The sequence below is a fragment of the Mesoplodon bidens genome, assembly GCF_964165515.1.
Source record: "Mesoplodon bidens genome assembly, chromosome: 16".
NCBI lineage: Eukaryota > Metazoa > Chordata > Mammalia > Artiodactyla > Ziphiidae > Mesoplodon > Mesoplodon bidens.
The window spans coordinates 2,009,386-2,020,454 of NC_138173.1; the positions used below are offsets into that span (position 1 = coordinate 2,009,386).

General features: G+C 54.6%; 1 long non-coding RNA gene across 1 annotated transcript; it reads left to right on the top strand.

Moving 5' to 3' along the window:
* The first annotated feature begins 332 nt into the window (after positions 1 to 332).
* Positions 333 to 2,583, top strand: LOC308630096. Its single transcript, XR_014017757.1, has 3 exons — positions 333 to 608; positions 851 to 967; positions 1,848 to 2,583. It is a non-coding gene; the product is annotated as an uncharacterized lncRNA (long non-coding RNA).
* The last annotated feature ends 8,486 nt before the right edge of the window (positions 2,584 to 11,069 follow it).

The window sequence follows — 11,069 nt, forward strand, 5'->3', positions numbered from 1 at the left end:
TATTCCTCACCCTCAGAGAGACTGGGCAGAAATCGCCGAGTGGCTTTGACCGAGGCCCCCTCTTTCCCCGGGGAGCTCCGTTTCAAACCGCTTGGCCTCAGGGCTGCAGAGTGGGCGGGGCTTATAAACATCCAAATTGCAGCAGCGTGTGCTGAATGATTGCTTCCCCTCTGTGATAATAATGGCAGGCCTGCTGTCAAGCCGGGCTCCGTGGGGGATTGGAAGTGCTTCTCACAAGGGAAACGCCTCCAGCCAGGGCCTTCAGAGTGCCATTCCCATGTACTCGCTGGAACCTTCCGGAAACCGCATTCCTCTTCGGTTGGGTTGAGCAATGTGATCTCTCCCAGCCAGAACGCTTCCCAGACCACCTCGTCGCGGCCTGGGAACGGAATGTGACCAGGACGGGTTAACTCGCTGGGGCTCAGGGCTCCATTCCAGGCTGGGCCTGCAAGAGAGGAAAGGAAGGATTTTTCTCCTGAGAACAGTGTGGCAGGCCCCAGCATATTTCAAAGGATTCAAACTCTCTAATCTGGGGACTAGGGGCTGGATTTAGGAAGACAATGACATCACCTCTCCCACAGAGCGGCTGGAGTTGGCCTGGATTTTAGGTGAGGCGGCATTTGACAAATGTCAGAAACATCCACAGGACTCTTGCTCTCACGTTTGGAAATGGTCAGACCAAAGGAAAGTAACTGAGAAAGAGTGAGACGGTAACCCCGTGTTTTAAAATGCAATGGGAGAAAAAGGGAGGGAGGGAGGGAGAAAAAGAATACTTTTTGAGATACGAGGTAGGGATTTTGAATATTATATGGTTTTGGATAAATGACTTTATTTATTTTAAACAATGCAGTGAAGCGAGTCTCCATCCCATCCCATGCCATGGCAGACGATGCCTAGCAGGGCCCGGCACCAGGACCAGGGGCTCGGTGGGCGAGCCTATGATTCTGGGTTGTTCTCATGTACTTTGGTGAGTGTACGTGGGGAAGTTTCATAAGATGGAGGAGTGACAGTTCAAAGACGGGTGGTCTCTGAAGGTCAGAGGTACCACAGGTTTTATTTTTTCAGGCATATATTTGATCCAACTTCTATACGGTGTCAATTACAATTATTTCTCCCTGGACTGAATCTGTAAGCTGAAATTATGTTGGTTGTCAAAGATTTCTAGCCCAGAAGTCATGGAGAAAGCCCCGTTAGGGCCTGACATCCCCTGCGGTTGGTATTTTGACTTTGTGATCCGCTTCCTAGAATAATACCTGGAGACAGGCAGGACGTCTGTGTGTAGAGTGACCGAGTCCAGCATGGGCCGGAAAGAACACGGCAGAGGGCAGCTGCTTTAGCCGCCGGCTTGGTCGGGTTTCCGCACAGGTTTTCCTCTATGATTTGGAGTTAACCATTATTTATATTTACTCATGTCTCTCAGTGTCTCGGTCAGGCATGCTTCCTGCATTTTTCTGGCTTCATTTCCCATCTTTTTAAAGTAAGTCCTTTGGCCGTTATTTCAGCGAAGGCCCATGACCTCATCTGAAAAAGCCTGTAGTTTAGCTACGTGTAGAATTCGGGCCAATCACTTGCTCACAACACCTTGAAGATGGGACCCTGTCCACTTCTGGTGTCTTTCTTCTGAGGAATGTGCTCCTGTTGCAGCATCTCTTCTCCGTGGCTACTTTGGACAATTTCTTCCTCTCCTTCGTCTTTTGAACATGGCGAAGCGTGGATTTCTTGTTAACCTTTCTGGGTGGATGTGGTGAGATTCTTCCCCCTGAGTGTTTTCCTTTGGAGTTGAAAGCTCTCGGGGACCTTCTCTGTAAAATACTGTCTTACCTCTACTCTCCATGCCTTCCCCCCAGCCTCCTCTGATCTCGTTTTATCAGCGGAGAGATGGCATCCAGATGCATCAGATGAAACACAACCCGACTGCAGCCCGAATGAGGGAGAGGCAGTCATTCTTTCTCGTGTGACGGAGTGTCTGGAAGACGGCAGGCCCATCCCGTTTCGCTTTCTGCTTCATCCTTCATGTGTTTGGAGATGCCAGCTCCGGCTGTGTCCACAGCCACATGGGAGGAGCTGGGAGGAGAATCCTGGGACCTTCGGCTGGCAGTCCTGCTTCTCATTGGACAGAGCTGGCCCCTAGGTCACCGCTTCGCTGAGGGAGGCAGGAGGGCACTTCCAGCTGGGCACGTTGTGACCCCGACAGATGAGGACCCTGTGAGTAAGGACAGCAGAATGGGAACTGTGTCTGCAACAAGCAAACCGTCCCAGGTGCGTCAGGGTCTGGACTCCAACTCGGGGCTGACGACGCTGCTGTATACGACCGTCTCCTTCCATCTCTCGGTCCTGGGTGACGTCCTCGGACACGAATTCTAGCTCACCAATTCTTCCTTCACCCCCCTCTAGCGTGGCTTAACCATGAATTCTACGTTTTCATTCCTGTTTTCTTTTCCCCAAGAGTTCTTTCAAATCTACCTACTCTTCTTTTAAAGTATCTTATTTCTCTGTGGCTTCTATTCTTTCTTTGAAATTTTAACACTATTTTTACAATTTTAAAAGATTTATTCCATAAGTTACTTGAGAAGATTGTTGTATCACTTCAGGTCTGCTGACTTGCTGTGATAAATACTTTCTCGTGTGTCATGAGACCCTCCCTACGAGGAGCTTCTCTCTCCTGCCACCTGTGTGGTCTCGATGGAAGGCTTGCCCCTCTGAGCAGCCTTGTGCTTCTTGAGCCCTCAGGTTCTTGGACGTGTGGACCCCACACCACAAAGGCCCTGTCACGAGGTCTTGTGGAACACCAGAGTCCAGGCTGCGGTGTGGGGCTGGGCGGGCTTGCAGCTCATTTGGGCCCCTGTTTAGGGGCCCCCAATCCCCTCACATTGCCCCCCGCCCGTGAGGATCTGAGTCAACTGGGGCACAGAGGCTGGGAGGTTCTCAGGGAGAAAAAGTGCCGCAGGACATGGATCCAGTGGTGTATTCTGGGGAACAAAGTAAAGATGAGGGATGTGGAGCTGCAAACCAGAGGGGGTCAGGACACTCCCTCGTTTAGGCCCTACACTCGGGACCAAGTTCCTGAACCGCCTCCTGCAGGGAGACATCTCAGGGAAGCACAAGGAATGAAAAATGAGGAACGTTTCGTCACCGTGACTTCCCTGTGTCTCTCCGAGCCCGGGACGGTCCCTCACCCCCGCCTCTGCCCTCTGGCCACCCCCGTGTCTGAGGCACCTGCTGGTGTGCAAACACACAGCAAGTCAGCACGACAGGACCAGAGGGCTTGGGGGCCTGGGAGGGGCCTTGGCTTTCACGGAGCCCTTCGTGGGGACGGTACCCGGGCTGTGCCTGCAAAGACAAGCCCTGCTCCCACGCGCTTCCTTAGCCCCTGCTGGCCTTCAGCCTGGACATCTGCTGACTTCTTTTTTTTTTTTTTTTTTTTTTTACAGAAAGGAGATACAAAATCTTTTTCTTTTAATGTTTACACATAATATCTACAGAATTTATCCTATCTGTCTTGAATGACTTGAAAAGCAAAGCAGCTGGTGCCCTCCTGGGTTGTGTTACTCACTCTGGTTCTCTTCACCAGAAGAATCTCTGAGTCACTTAGCTCATGTCCTTTTTGCTTTGTATCATGCAGATGTGGAAGCATCTTTGAGAGAGAGAGAGAGAGAGAGAGAGAGAGAGAGAGAAGGAAGGAAGAAAGAGAAAGAGAAAGGAAGGAAGAGAGGAGAGACGGAGGGAGGGAGGAAGTTTCCACATTCAGAACAGCTGAATCCTTCCTGCTCCCCCCGTCCCTCCGTATCCATCACGTAACTAATAAACAAGGTGACGCTTAGATCTCTCACGATTTCCTAGAAAACAAAGTGGGCATCCCTGTTAAGCACCGCCCCCCCGGGGGTAGCCCTGAGGTCCTTGCCGGCAGTGAGTACTGACTCTGCACGTGAGCAGGGGCCTCACTTTGTCACCCCACGTGTGTCTTCAGGAGCTGCTAGATCTGCAGTAGAGACGAGGGAAGTTCGAGGTGGAGACGAGGGGGATTTGAGCTGAGGTGTGGGCAATGCTCACGGGGCCCCGAGGCTGCTCAGAGGGACCTGGTTCCAGGCGTCTGTCCCCAGGGGCGTCCTGGCTTCAGGAGGCCAGGTGGGTTCCCTGGCTCATCGGGGAATCTGGTGGAACGTGGTCATTCGTGTGGCTCAAAGGCTCCACTGATCCCTCTGCCTGAGAAAGAACAAACCCGCCCTAATCACCTGGACCTAGAAGCAGGAGCTCCTGGAAGGAGAAAAGCAAAAGGCTGTCGTCCTTCACTCCCAGGAGAAAATCGTTGTCAGTCCCTTTCTCCTCTTTCACTCTCTTTTTTCCTGGGATCGTCCGCAGGCGAGCACATTTTAAGTCCCCTTGGCCAGAGGGCAATGGGACCTTTTCAGTGTGGCTGGGGGGAGAAACGGCAGCAGCCGAGCAAGCCTGAGAGTCTGCTAGTGGAGGAGGTGGAAACGAACACGGACGCGATGGCAGCTTCCCCTCCGTCTCCCCCCCACCTGTTCAACAACCCAACCAATTTTTTAAAGGAAAAATTGGCAATTCACAAAGGAAAAGTTTCATGTGCCTTCCCCCTGCCCCGGGAATGTAAGGTTCAGAGCCATCTTTGCCCGATGTGCATGTGTCATGATGGGTTTCCTAGAAGACAGAGGGCAGGGGCTGTGTCGTCTGCTGGGAGAAGAAATAATTCACGCTCCTGCAGCCACCTGGATGGACCCGGCGGGCATTGTGCTCAGAGAGGTAAGTCAGACAGAAGGACAAGCACCCTGTGATCTCACGTATACGTGGAACCTAAAACACACAGCAAACTGGCGAACGTGACAAAACAGAAGCGGACTCCCAGATATTTATTCTCCTTAGAGAATAAGCCAGTGGCTCCCAGCAGGGAGATGGCGATGGGCAATACAGGGCTAGGAAAGCTAAGAGGTGCAAACACTATGTACGAAATAAACAAGCTCCAAGGACACACTGCACAACAATATGGGGAATACAGCCAGTATTTTATAATAACTGTACGTGGAGTAAAATCTTTAAAAGCTGTGAATCACTGTCTTGTACAGCGGTAACTTACATAGCGCTGTACGTCAACTACACGCCGATGAGAACAACCCTCACCCTCTAGCTCCTCGGCCTTGGAAGGGTGTAGACTCCAGGCTTCACGGGAGGAGCATCGCCATGTAAATGGGAGACGCACGGCCGAGGAGACTCCCAGATGAAAGGACGGTGAAACAGGAAATTCTAGCGCAAAGCTCTGTTCTCAAGCCCCATTGAAGGAAAACAGCCCAGTTAATGAGAGAGCTGAGCCTGCTTCATCCTGTATTTATCTTGGCCAGACACCAGTCCTCTTCTCTGCAGAGATCGGAGGAATCTGGGGAACTCCAGTTACGGGCTGAGGCCCCGTCGGATGGCCGAGGCCACGCTGGGCCCAGCCTCTGTTCACAGTTCATGAAACAATTTCTTCCACATTCAATATTTTCATTTCGTGGTCCTTGAAAATGAAGTATGTTTTAATATAATTCTAGGCCTCAAATTCAACAGATATGTTCTCAGTCTACAACGAAGGCATTGGATTCTCCATGGAGCTGGTTGTAAGCAAGCATGTCCTTTACTGCACTTTAAAACATATGACTTCTCTCTACCGAAGGGTGGCCAGTAAGCCCTCACTCCCAGTGGTTCACTGAGCTGTCTTATTTACCACGATGTCAAAGTGCTCAGAAGTACCACGTTGGACCAAAGGAAGAAGAAACAATATTGTATCTTCAAAAAGTTTTTATATGCGATGCAACGTCGGTCCACATCTCAAGCCTCCTGAAGGGCAGGTAGCAAACCACATTCCTGCGATCCTGTGATAAATGGGGCTGTGAGTTAGGGAACAAAAGAATTTTCCTGAAGTCACATAATGGGAGCTCTGCCACTAGAATTTCCTGTTTCATTTCACATATTTCAAGCCCAAGGGGAGAGCCAGTCCCCCAGCACACAGATGACTTGTGCAGAGGAAATTTTGTCTATAAATACGATCCTTTAGAGTTTTCCTCTCAGTTCTTGGTTTCTGCGTTTTTGTTACCAAACAATATAGAGATCAGTGGACAGAAAGTGTTGGTGACAAGAAGGCTGATTTTGGTCGTGTGACGCAGCCCTGCACGGGCCCAGGCTGCCTGAGGACGAAGGCCAGCTCGCAGGAACCTATGAGTGTCCACAACACCATGCCCGGGGCGTCAGTGCGGGCGCCGTCCTCTGACACTGATGACAGCACCATGTCAGGGGAGGCCCTGGGGGGTTGACGCCACAGAGGCGGTGGGGGACGAGCTGAACAGGGCACATGGTGCTTGTGCTCACGGGCCAGCCCGGGTGCCCCTGCCGTCCCTGTGTCCTTCGTGTCCCGGGGATGCTGGGCCGATCCTGCTTCCGTCCCAGCCTTCGTCCCCCTGTGAGCGCAGAAGGAGGGGTTAGCGATGACGGGGCCAAGCGCCAGCCCGGCCCCAGGGACCGGAGGGCTGGGCAGGCCGGGTGGGTGTCCTGCAGAGGCGCTGGACAGTGGGCAGGCCGGGTGGGTGCCCAGGCAACCTGCTGGGGAAGCCGGGGTGCCCCAGCACTGTGGGTACTGGCCCCAATCCCCCAACTCAGAGCGAGGCCCTGGCTACCGGGGGCTGGCAGGACACAGTGCAGCATTCTGGGGAGAGTTCGGGTTTGGACTTTGGCCGCTTTCAATCTGGTCTCTGCCGTGGCAGTCTGTCCGAGTCTCCTTTGTAAATGGGGCTGACAGTGACGACCCCACGGGGTCGCTTGGACATGAAAGAGATGTGGGAAAGCCCAGCTTGCACAAGCGTCCTGTGAACACTGTACCCTCCCCATGGTTGGGGGTGGGGTCTGCTGGTGCTTGGCAAGGGTCTTGGCCTAGGGGGGACCAGAGTCCAGCAGGGCTGGGGGGTCAGGACCGACGTGGCCCGCGGGTGGTCCTTCCCGCCCTGACCTCCTTGCTAACCCTGCAAGGCCAGCATGGTCCTCGGGACCCGTGTGGAGGCTGTCCTGATGGGGGAGGGCATGGCTGGCAGCAAATGCTGGTCTGGGGGCCGTGCGGTTAGTGCTGAGTGTGGAGTTGGGACCCTCCCGGGAACCGAAGGGCCCACGATCAGGGAGGGGAGGGGAGGGTCCTGTCAGCCTCCCTTCTCGGTGCCTGGAAATGCTCAGAGGCGCTGGTCTCTGGGTCCACAGCCCTGGGTTCCCATCACCTCGTAGCATCGTCTTTGGTGCAGACTCTCCCTGGAAGCGCGCGACCCTTTTAAATGTCATGTGCGGTTTCTCCAGAGACGGGCTGCGCAACGCCCTTTCCAGCTAATGACGAGGTTGAAGATGCCATCGCACGGCACGAGGACACATCTGCTCGGCCCGCAGGGCACAGCCTTCACCTGCAGCCCCGAGAGAGGAGCAGGTGGGGGCCGGCTGCTCCCTCACTTGTCACATCCTCCTGTTTGTGCCCATACGGCCCTCCTCCTCCCCGTAGGATCTGTTTCGCGCATGTTTACGGTCTCCCCACCTCCACTGGGGCGCAAGCTCTGTCCTACAACGTAAGAGGCATTTTCTGTTGTAGTCAATGCTCAGACAGGTACCCTGTCCAAAGGAGGAGCTCGACAAACATTAGCTGAATTTAAGTGGTTTGTGATGATCACTAGACACACAGAGGTGAAGTGCAGCAAGGCATTGATCACCTAGGTGTCTAGGTTCAGGAACAAGAGTCCTCCAGAAGAGGCCTCTGAATCTAGAAGTGAAAAGTGCTCAGTGTCTGAAGTTCAGGAAGAAGCTCTGTGCACGTGAAGCTTGACAGCGGGCAACTGGCTTCCAGGGGCAGGAACGTGCTGAAGCAGGTGTTGGGTCTGCTTCAGGTGGGGGTCAAGTCGGCAGAGGGGTCTCCAAAACACACAGGATTGGGGGTGACTTCAGCTTGTGCCCTGGGCTCCTGGGTGGGAGGCCCGGCTGGACAGGACGTGAGGGTTGGCTTCCTCCCCCTCCCCCGGGGGCTGCTCAGCTGTTGCATTTTGTCCTGAAGAGGAAAAGTGGTGCTGCCTTCAAAGTCCCACAGGAAGATGTTTCTGTTTTAATGTTTTAATATTACACTTTCACTAAGTTCCTTAGACAGCTCGCGTGGATTATTTCCTGCTTATAGGCGATTGCATTAGGAATATGGCTGCCTTTCCAAGAGAGACCCACACATTTTTATCTTGTCACAAGGCTCTGAGTGTCTGGCGCGCACGTGGCTGCTCTTATTTTTAAGTGCTTTTTTGTGAGAACACGAAGAGCAGTGTTCCCTGGAGAACAGGATGTTGCGGAGCCCGCTTCTACCGCGTTAGCTAACGCTGCGCTTGCAGACCTCGTAAGAGAGTCATCAGCAGGTGTTGGGAGCTGCACACACATATGTGATTCTGCTTTATTTCTGGCGACAGAGCACAGTCGGAAGCGCAGGTGACATTGGAGGACACGGCCGAGGTAGGTCACGTGCCATCGTGGGCCGGGTGACGGCTCCGACCCGGTGCAGACAGGTTAGTTCCGGGGTGTCTCCTAACCGTGCCGCCCTGGTTTCCACATTTGTGACCCAGGGAAGCCGAGTGTCTGATTGTGACGCAGCGTGGCTGCAGTCAGTCGAGGGGCTGGACAGAGAGACCTGGGACCGACCTGTGTGACAGTTACGTTTGTTCCTGGATTTTGACGCAAAGCACGTCCTCCCCTTTGATGCAATTGTGGCCACAACCCCGAGGGGCCTGCATCTCACTTCCAAGGCCAACTTGGTGGGAAGTGGATTTGGAACCCGCCCCTCAGAGCCCCTTTGAATCCTTCTTTCTCAAAACACAGGCTTAAGGCACAAATTAAACGTGGTGCGGCCCGGGGCTGTCCCCTCAGAAGGAAATAAATGCGCTCTTCATCAGAAGATGGCAAAGCCTAGGCTTCCTAGCACGCAGACGACATCCCGGAGGTCGCGCATCCCGGCTAGGACACGTCGGCACGCGGGGCGGGCTCCTCCGAGGGAGGGACGGGCTTTGCCGGCCTCTTGCCCACTCCAGGCCTCACGGTGCGTCCAGGGAGCAGCTCCGACCCGACGGTGGACCCGCGAGAGGGACGCCCTGTTTTCTCCCATGATGCACATCTCCGTCTGGCTGATCTCTCAGCCGACTCCGCAGGTTCACAGAGAGGAAACCAGATGGAACCTTCCTGATTTAACTGTGGAGCAAGCGTGGCCTCACCTCCTCTTCCAGGGAGCCCGTCCAGCACGGGGCTGACGGAGGAGAGACACCGGCCTGGCTGAGGTCCCGCTCCCCGCACCCTGGGTGGCGCTGTCCTTCAGTCCCCTGGTCTGTGACAGGCCGTCAGGCAGGTGCGGGGCTGGTGAGTCTGGGGCATGCGGCACATGCTCCGTTAACCTGGGCGGGTCACAGGCGAGGAAAGGGCTCAGGATGCGAAATGATGGCCAGAATCACAGACTGGGCAGCTGGGCCCCCGTCCTCGTCCTAAACGCGGTGCCAGGCTCCCGGCAGGACCTTGACGCTGCGAGCAGGACCCGCGGTCGCCGTGTCAGGCCTGTCGTTCATTCCGGCCTCAGTCCTGGAGTCTTTGCAGCTGAGCCAGAGTCAAAGGCAGACACAGATGGACGTGGTAAGGGGGGAAATGCCTCCCTTTGTACCCCATATAAAACTCACCAAGATAAAACACGTTTATTAAAATCACATGTCTATATCTCTCACTAAGCACTAACTCACTCTGAGGGTGAGTTCACAGTTCCTCGGGCTCGTGTCTGGAGGGTCTGGGCCCCTGCCCCACCCCTCGAGGTGCACGGGGCTCCCGTCCGGGTCAGCGGGCCTGGCAGCTGTTTTCTCAGCCCCGAAGTCGTAGCCTCCACGCCGGTCTCTCCCCCCCTGGAAGCTATGAGGTCGGGGAAGGTCAAGGTGGGGCTCGGCCCTGTGCTGGGAGCGCCCTGGCCTCCGCCCACCAGGTGCCGGCAGTACCCCTGGGCCTGGCGGGGACAAAATGTGTCCAGACTTTGCTAAGATTCCCGGGGCAAAGTCACCCAGAACTGAGAGCCCTGTGTTCAGAGTTTGGGGTCCCTGGCCTTTCCAGGGAGATTGGGGCGGAGGCCCAGCCTGGTGTGCAGGTGTGGGGAGGGTACAAGCGTGTATTTCAACACAAACAGAACCCACAGTGCCACATTGCCTGCACAGTTGTTCACGTTGTCTGGAACACGGCTAATGTAGTGGGTTTGCAGTGATCTTGCGCATCCACGGGCGTGTGGGACGCTGTTCTCAGTTTTGTGTGTAAACACATCTAGTCCTTAGCCGTGTCACCACCACCTCTCTAGAAAGAAGCTTTGCAGAAGAGGAGGATGACGGGTGTGGGGGAGGCCGTGTCCCTCACGGCCCCCAGTGCCCTGGTGTGGTTTCCCTGCAGCCTGGGGCATGTCTGCAGGGCTGGGCCCACCTCCCTCCCCGGCTCCCGGGCACAAACAGGACGAAGAATGGGCACGAGGTGGGAAGAGGAGGAGGACAGGTACTCCCAGAATCAAAGCGCCGCCCGGGGTCCCTGTGCCAGCGCCAGGTCTCTGGAATGTGTGTCCCTGTGTGTCTGTGTCCATGTGTGTGCATGTGTGTCTATGTGTCTGTGTTGATATGTGTGTGTGTCTGTGTGTGCGTGTCTGTGTCCGTGTGTGTCTGTGTGTCTCTCTCAGTGTGTGTGTCTGTGTGTGTGTCCATGTGTGTCTGTGTGTATATGTGTGTGTGTCTGTGTGTGTGTGTCTCTCTGTGTGTCCATGTGTGTGTGTACACGCGTGTGCGTGGTTTGGACCTGGCTGTGTAGGTTCCGGGCAGGCCTTCCCGTGCCCTCTGGGATCCAGAACAGAAAAGTGCCCTTGGGAGCCACACGTAACTCGCTGGGAGACACAGCTGCTTTGTGGAGCTCGTTTCAACTGGGTTTTGTTTTGAATCTACAAGTTCATTCACATCCAATGACAGCAAATTCATAGATTGTGATGTCATGCGGATTGAAACCAAAGGGCTGGAGAGGATGCT